The sequence below is a fragment of the Fukomys damarensis genome, unplaced genomic scaffold, assembly GCF_012274545.1.
Source record: "Fukomys damarensis isolate Sample0158 unplaced genomic scaffold, DMR_v1.0_HiC HiC_scaffold_35, whole genome shotgun sequence".
Taxonomy (NCBI): Eukaryota; Metazoa; Chordata; class Mammalia; order Rodentia; family Bathyergidae; genus Fukomys; species Fukomys damarensis.
The window spans coordinates 31,534,830-31,550,326 of record NW_022900947.1 but is presented as its reverse complement, the minus strand read 5'-3'; the positions used below and the strand labels follow the sequence as shown (position 1 = coordinate 31,550,326).

Below are 15,497 nucleotides of genomic sequence, written 5' to 3'. Positions count from 1 at the left end.
TTTAAGAGATGAGGCCTAATGGGAGGTCTTTAGGCTACAGGGTGTGCCTTGAAGGGGGACAGTGGGACACTGGGTCTCTGTTGCTTCTTGGGGATGGGGTGAGCAGTTTTGCTCTGCTGTGCACTTCTGCCATGGTGTGCTGCCTCACCACAGGTCCAGCAATGGAGGACCACAGTCATGGGCCGGAACCTTCAGAATAGTGAGCCAGATTTCTCATTATAAATCGATAGTCAGATGCCTTGTTGTAGTAACAGGAAACTGGCTAACATGAAGATCGTTCATCACAAGCAAAGGAAAGCAATTTGAGCAATCTTAAAGCAAGAGACAATTTGATTACCTTATGGAACCCTGAAACAGTATAGGGGCTGCTACAGTGTCAAGATATACTCCTAACTTTTATTTTTTCTTAGTTTCATTCTTTTCCCTGATTCTTACGTGTATATATAAATAAATGACCACCGGGGATTTAGCTCAGCGGTTCGGTGGCCTGCTTTGCAAGTGCAAGGACCCGAGTTCAATCCCGGTACCAAAATAAATAAATTAAAAATAAATAAATGACCACCGGGGATTTAGCTCAGCGGTTCGGTGGCCTGCTTTGCAAGTGCAAGGACCCGAGTTCAATCCCGGTACCAAAATAAATAAATTAAAAATAAATAAATGACCATGTACGTCTCTTTTCCCACAGTATTAGAGTCTCTTGCTAAATTCCTGAGGGAAGAGACCCAGCAGAGGCGAGGCATCCACTTTGATCTGGTTAACTGTACGAGGCCCACCCCATACAAAATGCCAGCGAGAGGCCACTGTTGCTGTGTGGGTTGTGGTGGAGTGGTGTTTCCCAGCAAAGGGGCCAGGATACAGCAAGTATCCACTGTAGAATTCAGGGCAGACTTCCAAGCAGCTTCTCCAAGTGTCATGGGAAAATCAGCTTCCATATTTAGATACCTGCCATTTGCCAGGCACTGTGCTAGTTAAATTAGATTTGCTTTTTTGTTTGTTTTGTTTTTCAGTCCTCACAACAACCTTCAGGAGCAGGTTTTATTATCTGTATTTTATAAATGAGAAGAAGCCAAGGGGAAACTATACATTTATGCAACATATGGCTGCACTGGCCCACTAAAATGTTAAGGATCACTGCTTCTGGTGGGAATTTAAATGTATCGACTCAGAGGCAGCCTGGGTTATTCTGTACTGAAAATTTGATCAGTGGCTGGGTGTGGTGGTGTACACCTGTCATCCCAGTACTTGGGAGGCTAAAGCAGAAGGATCACTGTGAGTTTGAGGCCAGCCTGGGCTATATAATGAGTTCAAGGCCAGCCTGAACTACATAGTGAGGCTCAGGCTGTAAATTAATTAATTAGTGGTTAAATATACCTTTGGTAAATTGAGAAAACTGGTGTGGGGACAAATTGAAGCAGCGTCTATGTACAAAATGTGGGTATTAAATTTAGAGGTCCTAAAGTAATGAAATGACTTTGATGGTTAAAAGGACCAATCTGGCCCAGCACTGCTCTTTAAAAATAAGAAATTTTGCTTGAGGTAAGTAATTTAGCTCCCTTGTGAAAAATTTCTCCCAACTTCTAAGACAGTCTGGTATTTAGAATTACTGATTTAGTCTTCTGAATATATCAGGAGTTTTAAAATATACATTTTCCATTCAATTAATAAGTCATGAATTCACTTAATTTATTATCAGTGCAGTCAGAAGTCATCCAAATAGACTTTGAGCTTGAGAATTTACTTCTCTCTTTTAGGTTAAGCCTGCCATAGTACATGTGTTAATTACTTTCTTGTTGCTAGGGCAGAATTCCTAACATCTACAGGTTAAAGGAGAAGAAGTTTATTTTTGGCTTACAGTTTGTAGAGGTTTTCAGTCCATAGTTGGCTGGCTCCAAAGCAGGCATGGGAGAGGAGAAACAGTTCATGGCATGACAGGCAAGAAGCAGCAAGTGATCAAGGGAGGAAGAGAGAGATATATCCGTCCAGGCCATGCCCACAGTAGACCTCCTCTTGCCGCCTGGCTTTACCTTGAACAGCACACCAAGATATAGAACCATCAGTGGACTAATGCAGTCTCCCATACCTGTGATCCAATCACCTCCTAAAAGCCCCACCTATGAGTGCATGAGGCTTTGGGGTACATCTAGATATAAATCGTAACAGTATACATGCCATATTTTTCTGAAATTCTAAAATTAGGATTGCTTACTGCTAAAATTGGCCACTGGATTATTGTATTCTTAAAAACAAATTATAAATCTTGCTTTAATGACATAATTTTCCCTCTTTTCTTTTAAAAAAAATATATATGTATATTCTACAGGAGTTCTGTTAGTCAGTTTTCCCATTTCTGAGTGAAATGCCTGACACTCACAACTTAAAAAGAGAGGTTTTATTTGGCTCATGGTTTCAGAGGATTCACTTCCTGGTTGGGTGGCTCCAAGCAGAAAGCGTGGCGGAAGACTTTGGCCAAATAAAGTTGCTCATTTCATGGAAGCAGAACCAGGTATATACCCAAAATCACACTTCCATGATCCACCCAGAGACACCCAGAAGTGCATTACTAATCCTCTAGGTAGCTCTGAAGTTAATCAGGTCAGTAATCCAGCTTAACTGTCGTAAGAGTGGACAAGATAGAGTCTGTGGTCAGGCAGACCACAATGCTCAGATGGGAGCACACATCTGATTAAGCTGGAAGTCTTTATAAAATACAGCCTGCTGTACCTGGTCTGCCAAGTTTCTGAGTCTCAGCAGGCCTGGGCTGATACCTGAGAACTTGCATTTCTAACAAGTTCCCAAGTGAAGCTAATTCTGTCTGGACCACACTTTGAAAACTACTTCCCGGGCTAGGGATTTAGCTCAGTGGTTCAGTGGCCTGCCTTGCAAGCGCAAGGACCCAAGTTCAATCCCTGGTACCCCCCCCCAAAAAAAAAGAAAAGAAAACTACTTCCCTAGGCTAAAGAGACAGCTTGCCAAGAATAGGCATAGATGTTCTCTGTCTTACAGCCTTAAGAGGTGATGGAGGTGACAGATTCCAGTAAACAGTCTGTGCAGCTACAAGGCTTCACTTTTTGCTAAGAACTCAATTTGGAATATATGAGTTTCCTGTCGTTGAGGTGGAAAAATAAAGCCCAAAGGAGAATATAAGAAGTTTAAAAATTAGAGGCTCCCTCAAGACCCTTAGGAAGAGGCCCAGAAATGGGTACACATGGTTTTTGTAAAACTTGTAAAAGGAAGATATTTTTATATTCTTTTGCTTGAAGAAGGCTGCAGATATTGTCTAGGTTCTAGGTCCTACAAAACCTAGATGGTTAGCACAATTAACTGATACATATGAAAAGGATACAAGGAACAGAGTTTTTTGGTAGGTTAAGCAATCAGGAATAAGGACAGAGGGGGACATCATCTCAGAGACTTGAGCCTCATACATGAACTTTGTGTGGAATTTTAGTTGAGTGACCTCGGTGTCGCCTTTAAGCAGGTGAAAATTCAGGTTGATCTTGGCTCACTTGCTAAATGATCGCCTTGCTCTTGGTGGGAGGGGGTGTTGCATCAATTTATTTGTGAAAATAGCAGATGATATGGAGAAGGAGACAGATTCAAATTCTGGCTTCACCCCCTATAATTCAGTTCACTCTTTCCCTCCAAGCCTCTTTTGTCTGTAAAAAGGGTCATTAATAATACCCAAATTGATATGGCTAATCGGGTGCTATAATGACATGATGCTTTGAAGATAGAAGATGTTGCTCGGTGTTAGTGTTTACTAGCTAATAGAATGACTGAAAAAGACCATTCTTCTAGATCAGGAGTCATCAAACTTTCTGCAAATGGCCAGACAGTGAGTATTTTAGTCTTTGTGGGTAATTACATCTGTCTTAGCTATTCAATTTGTCATTGTTAGGCAAATGCAGCCTTATACCAGACATAAATGAAAAGTCACATGGCTGTCTAATAAATCTTTTATATAAAAATGGGTGCAGGAAGATGATATGCCAGAATTGTTCTAAAATGACACTGCCTTTCAAATTAGGCACTTCCAGTTGATTGTAAAGATCAAATGGATACTAACAACAATAAAACATTTTTTAAAATTTTTTTCTGTTTTGGGGTGTTTCTTTTCCCTGGTACCGGGGATCAAACTCAGGACCTTGTGCTTGCCAGGCAGGCGTGGCACCACTGAGTTACATCCCCTGCTCCAAAAGATGTTTTTGTTTAATTTCAACACTAAAGGATCAAAATACTGGTTCAAAGTACATGTCCTTTAATTTCAGTAGTCCTCCGGTATAGCTGAAATCTCCTTGGGGTGTACAAGGTGGCCTAGGAAAAGCAAAATGAACCAGGAGAAGGTTATCAGTAAGAACAGGCAGAACTCCAGCTTGTTTCTCTGTGTGCATCTTGGCACTGGCAGTAGTGATAATAAGGTCAGCTCCTCCAACAGCACTTCTTTAGGACCCAGCCTCAACCACAACGTTCATGAGAAATTGAAGTGGTTCTATTTTGTGATCTCCTAATTATTATTTTTAAAGATGACTTGATGTACCTCGGTTTGTGAATGTGGAAGAGTGAGATGAGCCAAAAAATGTTTTAGGAAACCCATGAAAAGATAGTTGCCCACACTTCTTAAAAGGAAAATCAGTTATGACCCATGAATCTAAATATCCACAGTTTTTTTTTTTATGTCATCCTGTTTTCACTTCTCCTGAATAAATGCTTAGGCGTGGGATTTCTGGGTTGTGTGATAGCCACACATTTAAGGAACTGTCCAAATGCTCTTTGAGGCAGCCATATCACACTACGGCCTCAGGAGCAAAGCAAGAGAGGACAGCTACTCAGCATCCTTGCCAGTGCTGCATGTTACCAACTTTTTCTTTTGAGGGTTTTTGTTGCTATGTTTAGCATTCTAAAATATGTGCAATGCTATCTCCTTGCGATTTTAATATATATTTTCCTAACATCTTTCCTGTGCTTATGAAAACTAGTATTTTCTTGGATAAAGTATTTGTTCAGACTTTCAAAACTTCACGTGTTTATGTTTTGATTAATGGCTTCATTTACAATTGCCCCTAACTGGGAATGAAGCACATATCCATCCACTAGTAGATGAATAAACTATGGTGCCTTCTTGCAGTGGAATTCTCAACAATAAAAAGAGCTTAACTCCTGATACAATCAACAGTTATGCTAAGTGCAAAAAGCCATATCCTATACGATCCCATTTATATCGCATTTTGCAAAAGGCAAAATCATTAGAGCAAAGCCAGACCAGTAACAGGAAGGAGATGAGGGAAAATACTATTTTTCCCAAAAAAACACTTATCTTGGCTTCACTGTGCTAGCCTCTACCTGCTTATCTCTGCCACCTCCTTCCCAACCATGGATTCAGTACCAGTTTAAGCTTGTGTTTCTAGTGCAGAAACATAAACATGGTTTTTCTATAGCTGTAGTTGTGGAAGTTGCTAGACATCCAGCTCCCCCGTCTGTCCTCCTTTCTCATTGCTGAGTGACTCTGTCTTCATCCTTAAGCTTGTAGGATAGGAGCCCTTCTTTTCAGTTCTGGTTCCCAGGGAGAAAAGCCAGAGGGCTGGTTGGGGAGGGGGCTGAGCATTTCACAAAGAAACTGTTGTGTTGGTTCTGTTAGGATTCTGAATGGTAGAAGGTAATGATTTTTGCTCAGCGTGGCCCCCACCAGCTGGCAATTTGGGAACATGGCATGGGAGCTGAGGTAGGGAGGGGAATAACTTGAATCTCTTTATGCAGTAGCCCAGTGAATGCCAGAGAATCACCCCGCAGTCGTTGGTCTAGTGGGAGGTTTTGTCTGCTGAATATTGCATAAAGAAAATGAGCTATGCTGCCTGCCTAGGGCTTGGAAGTCTTCCACATACGAAGACTTTTGTTGTACACATTTATTATAAATAGCCTTTGGTTTTACAGGGCAGAGCAGAAAATCTCTAGGCCATTGGGCAGGAGGCTATTTTTTCTATTTCGAATTTTCTGTAAGGGCCATGTTAAAGAGATACATACGATGGTAAAACCTTGGAGGTCTTTTAGATAAAGGTCACATCCTGATGTGAATGCAAGCCACGCTTCTGCTGTGTCTGACAGATTTTGTGGGGCAGTGGGGGTTTTCTTGTACAAATATAATACATGTTACAGAGTCCTCCAGTTGTACCATCAGGGACCCAGTTCTGTCAAATAAGCTGGGAATATTACTCTTGTACACAATTTCTTGGCTTTGACTGTCCAGGATCATTGTAGATCTGAATTTTTTTTTTTTTCTGTTAGTTGGGTTAGAGAATATGATTTGTATAACTTGCATCTGGGTTCATGCTATCAAAGTGGAGTCTCTAAATAAGACCTGGCATCACCTGGGAGCTTCTAGAAATGCAAGCTCTGCCCAGAGCTAACGCACCAGCATCTGCATTCTGACCAATTCCCAGAGAATGCATTTGCACATGGAAATTGGAAAGGTCATGGGGCAAGTTGGGATCCTGCCCAAATGTCCTGCCTTTTCAGTTGATAATCTTAGGGTCCTGTGTGACTTTCAGAATTGTATCCTGGAGAGTGTTCTTGGTGTCCATGTAGGTGTGAGTTTGGGTGCATGCCACTTTGCTACAAATTAATTTAATAAGTGCTGTGTGCCAAACTGGGCAGCAATAAGCAAGCACAGTTGCCTCCTTCATAGGCTCTGAGTGTGATAGGCGATGCAGAAAGGGCTGCAGTTCTGTTGTCATTTGACACCCTTCACCACACACAGTACCATTCTCCTCCTCTGGAGTCAGATTCCGCAATGTCCAGTCCACAGGCCCCCTGCCTCCACAGCCCTTGTTTGGTCAGAAGCAGGGCTGTTCCAGACCTACTCAGCCATACTCTGGGCTGAGACACCAGCAACTTCACTTTAACGATTATTATGTACACTGTAATTTAAGAGCCACTGCCCTGCATGTGGCTTGGACAGTGCAGTGTGATACAAAGGGATGTTTAACTATAGTCTTCATTGTCTAAGGAATCAGCCAGGCTTTCCTTCTCCTAGATTCGGGGAGGATTTGAAGTGGCTTCTTGTTCAAAGCTGCTTCTATCTTGGGCTGAGGTAATATAGAGGCCTTGTGGGTGGTATTTAAGCGTAGTTCCAATTCATATTTATGTATTTTCTAGTAACATGTTTTCCAGGAGCAAATTATAATGCTTTGTTCTATAATGAGTTAAGAGTGTGAACACTGTTATGACAATCCCATGACTTTCTTGTTTAATGTGTATATTCATCTAATCAAACAAATTGAAATTGGATTATGTCTGTTGCACATTATAGCAGTTATTATCGAATTTAAATGCAGGTCTGAAAGAAATGAAATTGATTTTCTGTGCTACTTGGGGCCATCATAGATTATTGGTATGCTGGGTGAATTTTCAATTAGGTTTGTATGGGAAAAAGATAAATGGCTTGTTTTTTTAAAAAAATATATTATGCAAATAAACTGTATTATATCATTCTAATTAGGAAGTAGGATGACTTAAAAAATTGGTGATCTTCGATATTTTCATAAAGTTTTTTATAAAGGCTTATAAAGTGGATATCTTAAGAAACATTATTAGTTTTAGAAAGAGAATAGAGAACACTTTTTAACAGTTACTATGTCAATGACTACCTTATGTATCAGGGAATGAGCTATGATAGCTAGAAGAATCTCACTAAATGTCCAAACCTATTTTTCTATCAACTCAGCTTTTTTTTTAATTGCCCGCATTTCTGTAAATATCTTTTGTGTGTACCTGTGTAGGTACTAGCCTGATGTTAGGGCCCTGGAGTTGGTGGCCTCAGGCTGCTTTGAAAGCATCTGCTGCAAAAGCAGAGCCATGGACCAGGAACACAAAGCAGGATTACCAAGTCCTGACGAAGGAGGGGGCAGCCTCTTGGAAGAGATGACATTTGATCTGGACCTTCTTTTTAAGTAGGTGTTTACAATCTTGAAGTTTATTCTTTACATTGTAAAAGCATTATTGCTAATTACATGATCATTTTAAAAGTAGAAAAAAGCTAGGGATTTAGCTTAGTGGTTCCACTGCCTGCCTTGCAAGAGCAAGGTCCCGAGCTAAATAAATAATAAAAAGTAGAAAAAGTATTAACTTGCTAAATTTAATAATTAGTGAGTGTCAGAAAATACTTCCTGCTATAAATGGAGCAAGGAACAGCCCACCTCAGGTTTGATAATTTGCTAAAGTCCTCACAGCACTCACTGAATACTGCTACACTCGTGGCCATGGTCATGGTTTGGTGCAGCAGAAGGATGCAGATTAAAGTCAACCGTGGGCAGAATCCAGCCCAGTCCCAGTGTAGAGCCTGCAGCTGGAAAAGCAGACAGTATAACTTTGTTTTGCTGAGTGACAATGGCACAGGGTATTTTCGACTAGGAAAGTTCATCTGATCCTGAGTGTCCAGAATTTTTACTGGGACTCCACCAATAGGCATGATTGACTGGTTCAGGGGCTCTCATGCCTGCAGAGATGGAGCTAGTGCTGTAAGACTCAAGGCTCTGAGGCAGACAACCATGTTCCTAGTGAACACATCCTCCCAAGACCTTAGAGATCGCCTTCCAAAAGCCAAAGTCAAACACCACTTCTCGCTGCCCAAGGCTAAGTTCTCTACACAAACAATAATAGGCTCTACTGTAAATTTATAAAGCTCTCCATCAAAGGAAGGAGGTGAGCAATAAATGGATGATCATCTGAATATATAATGCCAAATTCCAACAAGGACTATGAAGGAAAAGCCTGCGATGCTCTGAAGAAGGGTGCTGCTAGTCAGGAAGCTTTTCCACAGGAATCAGCATTTGGACTGAGATTAAGGATTAGAGGGATGGCCAGGTAAACATTACAGGGAAGGAAGGGCATTTCAGAGGAGGGAACAGTTTATGCAAAGGCTCTAAGGTTGCAAGTCACCCTGAATGTTCCGTGGGGAAGAAGAAGAGGCAACAGTAGAGAGAAAGAGGAAAGAGTATGGTTGCAGCAGTGGCTGGAGAAGAAAGCCAAGGACCACATCCCACGAGGCCTCATAAACCCGGAAGGTAACAGTGGACTTCATTTCCAGTGCAGTGGGAGGCTACCATGGGGTCTGAAAGCAAGAGCATGGGTGCTCATCCTTGTGATTTTTTTAAAGGGGTGTCTCTGTGGCTGCCATGAACATGTAGCCTTTTGGGGATGCGAAGGGAAGCAAAGAGACTGTTCACAAACTACTGCAACCACCTGGTGGTGGCTGGAACCAGGCTAGTGGCTTAAAGTTGGAGAAGGGGACAAGTTGAGAGAGCAGTCAGGGTAGCATTGGCAGGACTTGTCAAACATGACTTCCCCACCAGCAGATCCCCAGCTGTCACACTGTGTTGTCACCCTGTGGCACCTGGTGGATGGCATCTATGCCATCTGACTTGTTGCTTCCACCCCACTATAAGTGGAGAATCACAAAACCAAACTTCGTAGAACTGTGTGAGAGGAAGGAGTGACAGGTGCAATCCTGTGTAACTGGCTCACCTCCAGGCTTGGCGATTCTGGTCTGGCTGCTGAGCCCCAAGCCTCAGGTCCACCCCAGCCCCACTCCAGTCTGGGGTGTGTTCCAAACATTTGTGGTCGCCAGAGTAATTCATTGTAGATAACTTGTAAATAATGGAGGTGTTGCTGGCCGTAGATTTAGGTACACTAGGAGGGAAACCATGCACTCCCTAGGAAGACAACAGTTAGCCAGAAAAGCCTACTCTAACATTATCGGCACAGAGCCTAGCGCTTAGGAGGTGTTTCATAATTGTTGAACATGGGAATAGATGCTTGGGTCTGTTTTAAAATGTGGACATTAAAAAGTTTCCCAAATACCTGTGGGGTGTATTACCGAACTCAGACAAAATCTCCCAGTTACACACTCCCTTGATTTTTTTTCCATGTGTATTTCCTATTTTCTATCGCTTTTCCTGTAAAAAGGACTGTGTGGAACTTTGAAAACAGCAGAAAACATGGCTAATGTCCTCTGCCTTTTTCACTTTATTAGTCTATCATATAACTTATTCATGCCCTGAAACAATTACAAAAAGGAGTACTTTCAGTGCACGTAATGTAATCAGCAAAGGATCTTGATTGTTCCCTTCAGACTCATTTTGGCCAGTGGCTGGCTAGCATTCATTTGCAATGCTGTCGCTTGGCCAGCTAGACACTTTCCTGCTTCCATGTGTATGGGGAAGGGACTGTCAGCTTGAAATGACAGTGTCTGAGTGTGATCTTGACTTCAAGTTAACTGTAAACTAAAGGTGCTTTAAGAGAGGCAAGGATCGCAGTTGTGTGTAGAACTGAGCTGCTGTTAAGTGCTTTGTGTCAATTGGAAGGTAAGAAATTCCTTCCAGCTCTGTCCACACTTTGCAGCCTTTTGAAATCCAGCTAGTGAGGTTTATCAAGCTGTGGATCGGATCGCTGTCTGCTTTGTCTTTGTCTTGGCCTTGCAAAGGCTTTCTGGCTGTGGGTAGCAATATCTCCCCCACCGCTCACCCCAGTGGGGTTAGAATGAACTCTCCAAGTCGTGAGAATCTGAGAAGGGAAATGTACATATGTGTGGGCAGGAAGGGGACGATTCCACCCCTCTCTTTACTGTCCTTCATGGCTCCTCGCAGCTGGGACTCTGGCTGGAGTGTCTAGTGGGAGCACCTGGCCAGCAGGAGGCCAGCAGGAGCAGCAGGCGGTGGAGGCCCAGCAGCCAATGGGCTGCGGCGGCAGCTCGGGCGGGGCGGGGCGGGGCGGGGCGGGGCGGGGCGGGGCGGGGCGGGGCGGGGCGGGGCGGGGCGGGGCGGGGCGGGGCGGGGCGGGGCGGGGCGGGGCGGGGCGGGGCGGGGCGGGGCGGGGCGGGGCGGGGCGGGGCGGGGCGGGGCGGGGCGGGGCGGGGCGGGGCGGGGCGGGGCGGGGCGGGGCGGGGCGGGGCGGGGCGGGGCGGGGCGGGGCGGGGCGGGGCGGGGCGGGGCGGGGCGGGGCGGGGCGGGGCGGGGCGGGGCGGGCCCGCCTTGGGAGGCGGGGATGTGATTGCTTGAACTTGAAAGAGGAGCGCGCTGCTGCTGGGTTGAGGAGGGCTTCAGGATTGCCGGTGCCGTACCCTCCCCGGCTAGGAGACAAAGGTGAGCGAGGTGGGCAGGGGCTGCGTGCTTTTGTTTGTGGGTGTCGTCTTCAGAGGTACCGGGTTACACACAGCAAGTTGGCCCAGGGTGTCTGGGGGACAAAGGCTGCACCCTCCTTTCCGAGTTAGCGCTTAGCTGCACGCCTGATTGTGGGCTGGGCTGGTGGAAGGACTGAGGAAGGCTCTTTCTCCCTGACTGCGGGAAGAGTGTGAGGACTGTGTGAAATGAGGGAGAGGCGTCCTTTGATCCCAATTTACTAGTGCAGCAGGAAACTGTTCTGATAGTATACCCTGGGCCTTGTGTGATAATTGAGTCAGGGAGTGCATTCATGTCACACGCCCCCCGGGGAGTCCACGTTTATGTTCTGAGTCAGCACTGAGAAATATTGCAGGGTCTTGTTAATACAGTATTTGAATTAAAAGCAATATCCTTTGGTGCATGAAGACTGCATTTCCAAATAAATTTAGTTGCATGATTTTAGAATATTGGTGTAACTTCCATATGAGGAAAATGTTGAAAATTCTCAAAATGCAGAAACACTGCCAACTTATCATGTGCCTGCTCTTGGCGTTGAAAAAGTAGTGTTTTTGAAAAGAAAACCGTGACAGTTTAAATATTGCTTACAACACTTGATTAGATTCTCAGGGAATCTGTCCCTTTTCTAGCTGTTATCTGTTTCCATGTGCCAATACTGTATCCAGGCACGTCTATCGACCCCTGATTAATGTGTAGCTGTGAATCTTCATTACTGCTTTGGATGAGAGAAGGTAGGAGGAGGAGGCAATCCCATTAGTCTTTTCCTTCTTTTTTATAACTCTGCAGCTGCAGCCTGGCTTTGACCTGGAGCATGAATGGAAGTTTCTGCCTTGTTCCCTTGTTCCCATGGAGCTCTCTCTCTCCCCTCCAGCCTTCCTCTGCACAGAAGCAGTTTGTAATTTCTCTCCCTGAAGTTCAGATCTGTTACTTGCTATCAGAAAGGAGTTACTAATTGTCCCGCGGCCTTTCTCAAGAAGCTAGAAGAACAGGTCCAGAAAGCCAGCTCTACCTCTGTAATTTTGCAAACGTTATCTCTGGCCATGTTCTTCCAAATGGAATGTGAATTACCCACTTAATGGGAAAAGTCTCCCCACAAAGCATCAGCCAGTGTTGCAGTGGTTTTTGGCTCAGCAGTGAAAACCCCACTTTGATAACAACTGGCCAGTTTTAGAGTTCTAGCTTTTGAGCCATGTCCTAACTATTCCACAGTGGAGATAATTGATTTTAACAAGCATTTACTGAGCATCTGTTGCCTGCTGGCCCTGGCACTGGGAATTAGTGGTAAGCAGAACAGGTACTTCTTTCATCTTAGAACTCACTGTGCTAGTGTAGGGCCCGTGTTCAGGGCTCTGAACCAGAGCACTCCTGGGCAGCAATGTGGGTAACACTGAGGGTTGACAAGAGGATGTTGTTGCTGGCTGCTGTCCTGGAAGTCACCTGAGCACAGGGCTGGAGATGCACACAGGTGGAGCCCAGGTCACCCCTACTGCACAGAATTGGGGGGGGGGTAATCAAGCCAGTGTCATTCTGTACTGGAGGTGGTCTGCTCCGAGAAGTCTAGGGTAGCGCTGAGTTCTAAAGAGTTTGAACAGTGGCATTGTTTATTTAGACATAATAATACTCGTCTGTATTATCTGTCAGTCATGCAGTGTCCTGCTACACCCTACAGCTTTCTTCCTGATCAGCCCCCCAAGAAAATGAATTTCATTATGTTCCACTGAGTGAGCATAGTCTCTGGAGTGTTAAGAGAATAAGAGGGTAAGGGACTTGGAGCCCAGTGGGAAAGGCTTTATTTATTCTCTGCATGTTTTTCATGAGTTTGGAGGATAGGCTGATGACTCATAACTTCTTATTCATCTGAGTGTTCCAACTTTTCCACAAAATCCTGGGATCACATACTAAATAGCAGCATAACTTGTTCTTTTTTAAGTATCCTGTTGAACACAGAATATGACATTTTTGAGTTTTTAGACCTTTGAATTTCTTAGATACCTAGCATAGGCATATGATGTTCTCCATAAATCATTGAGTTATTGAGTGAGCAGATGAATCAATGTAAATGAAAATATTTCATTGTCTGTATGAGGGGTTTAAGTATGACTATCTTGACGGTTATCTTTTATAAGTTAATTTGATCTTTAGCATATATGGAGCATCTGCTGTGTGTCAGACACCTTATCAAGTCACAAGAGAATGAGACAGACATGGTCCCTATTCAGAGAAGCAGGAGGTAAGTCAGAAAAACAATTCAGGAAGTGCAGCAGAGAGTAGCTCGGTGGGAAGGGGCCACCAGGAAGCAACCCTGTATAGGCTGGGATGACTGAGCTTCAAGGAAGCCAGCCTTGTGGGGAGCAAGTAGCCAGGTCTGAGGGAAGAAGAGTGCTCTGCGTGCTCGAGGGTCAGGAGGAGGCCACTATGGCAGGAGCTAGGAGCAAGGAGGCCCATGGTCTGTGCTGGGTTGGTGAGGTGGGGAGGCGAGGATGACAAGATCATCCAGGGCTCTTGGACTGCAGTTGAAGGTTTGTGTTTGATTGCCCTAGGAAGCTCTTAAAGAATGGTAATCAAAGGAATGCCATGGTACACTTTAATTTCATAGAAAAAGTAAAAAAAGATCTCAGGGATCTCAAGGCGAATGGATATTGGAAAGCAGGGGGTCCAGTTAGCCAGTCCTGCACCAGGAGAGATCACACAGTAGAGGGCATGCAGAGAAGCAGGCGGGTCAGGAAAATGGTGGACATTGAACTTACAGAGTTGCCTGTAGAAGGTGCAGGAAGGGGAGTGACCCAGGAGCGAGTCATTGGTTATTTCTGCTGGAAATACATATTAAAAGAAATGAGTGTTCAAGGACAGAGTTATTAAGTGCTGAAACCACTCATTTTAAATTTATGTTGTGTCAAGACCTTGTCTTAATTTTTATTCTGTGCTGTGAATGAGCAGGCAGACCCAATGACGTATTGCACATTTACCCATTTTCCAAGACATTTTTACCCTTCAGTCCCCTTACTACCCTTTTCAACTGGCAAGCAGAACTTTGAGCATTTTCCTGGTGTAAAAATTAAGGGCCAGAGTAAGAAAAGGACAATTTTAAGCCTTAAATTATATGAAATTATTCTACTTCCTCTCTCAGTTTTATAAGAAACCATTGATAATTGCAGCTGAAGTTATTTATTTTGCCTGCAGTAGCCTCTGACAAGTGATATACTCTTATAAATAAAACTTGCTCCATGGGGATTTCAAATCAGAGAACTGACTCCTTCATTAACTTTGCAGGGAGTTCACTGAGCATTTTGGGAACTAGATAAATTGTCACCTGTATGTGGAAGGTAGAAAAATGAAATACAGGTGCTCCTTGACTTACAAGGGGGTTGTATCTCAGTAAGCCCATTGTAAATTGAAAATATCCTGCCCAAATGTGAAACCAGGGTGAGAAAAGAGGGGAAGAAATCATCAAAGTATGTTGTGTGCATGTACAGATCTGCCAAAATGACACCTATTAATGTGCACAGCCAATATGCACTAATAAAAAATCTGAGGGAGGAAAAAAAAGAAAATATCCTGAGTAGAAAATGCATTTAGTACACCCAACCACTGAGCATCCTAGCTTAGCAACGCAGTGCAGTGTTGGCTGTTTTCCCTCGTGATCACCTGGCTGATTGGGAGCTGTGGTTTGCCACTGCTGCCCACTATCCTAAGAGAGTATGAGTATCATTCTGCATATTGCTAGCCTGGGAAAAGACCAAAATTCCAAGTACAGTTTCCACTCAGTGGTCCACTGAGTGGAAACTTCCACACTATCATAGAGCCGAAAAATTGTCAAGTGGAACCACTGTAAGTGAAGGACCGTCTGTCCTTAGTTTCTGAGGGCATTCTCTGCTCCCTCCTTTTAGCTGCAGAATTATGAACTTGAAAGTATATGACATCTTTGTCAAGGAAGTTTGGTTTTGAAAACAACTTTGGTTCGATTTTGCAAGAAATATACTAGTACAGAAAATATTCTTTTCTGCAGTGTTTTGAACAGATGGGAAGGGGTTGGAAAGAGTGGGGCTGCCAGCCTTTCTGATCTGGAAGCCTGGGCTGGTTACTCTACAACATGTAAGCTTGTCTGGGGATGAATAAATTATGACAGTTGAAATAATTGTGACAGAAGAAAAGCAGCTGCTGAGAGCACAGTTGACAATTGGGGCAGAGTTGGCCTGATTCTGTCACGTCAAAGCACGTGTCTTTTTGCCAAGCTACCTGAGAATGCTGTTTTCAAGGAGTCTGGCAGTTTTGTTTGCATCCCCCCTACCCCCTTGAAACATTCAAAGAGTCATAGCGATCTTTTTGAAA

General features: G+C 44.0%; 1 protein-coding gene across 3 annotated transcripts in view; it reads left to right on the top strand.

Moving 5' to 3' along the window:
- The window catches only part of Apbb2 (amyloid beta precursor protein binding family B member 2), a 267,412-nt gene that overhangs the window by 220,660 nt on the left and 31,255 nt on the right, over positions 1-15,497 (top strand). Inside the window, exon 1 of one of the 3 annotated variants that reach the window (XM_010625148.3) lies at positions 11,055-11,132. The exons of 1 other annotated variant lie outside the window; for it this stretch is intronic. The gene's annotated coding sequence lies outside the window, so the exon portion shown is untranslated. Of the gene's footprint in view, positions 1-11,054; positions 11,133-15,497 lie in introns of those variants that run through there. One more of the 3 variants, XM_010625149.3, reaches the window with a different exon arrangement.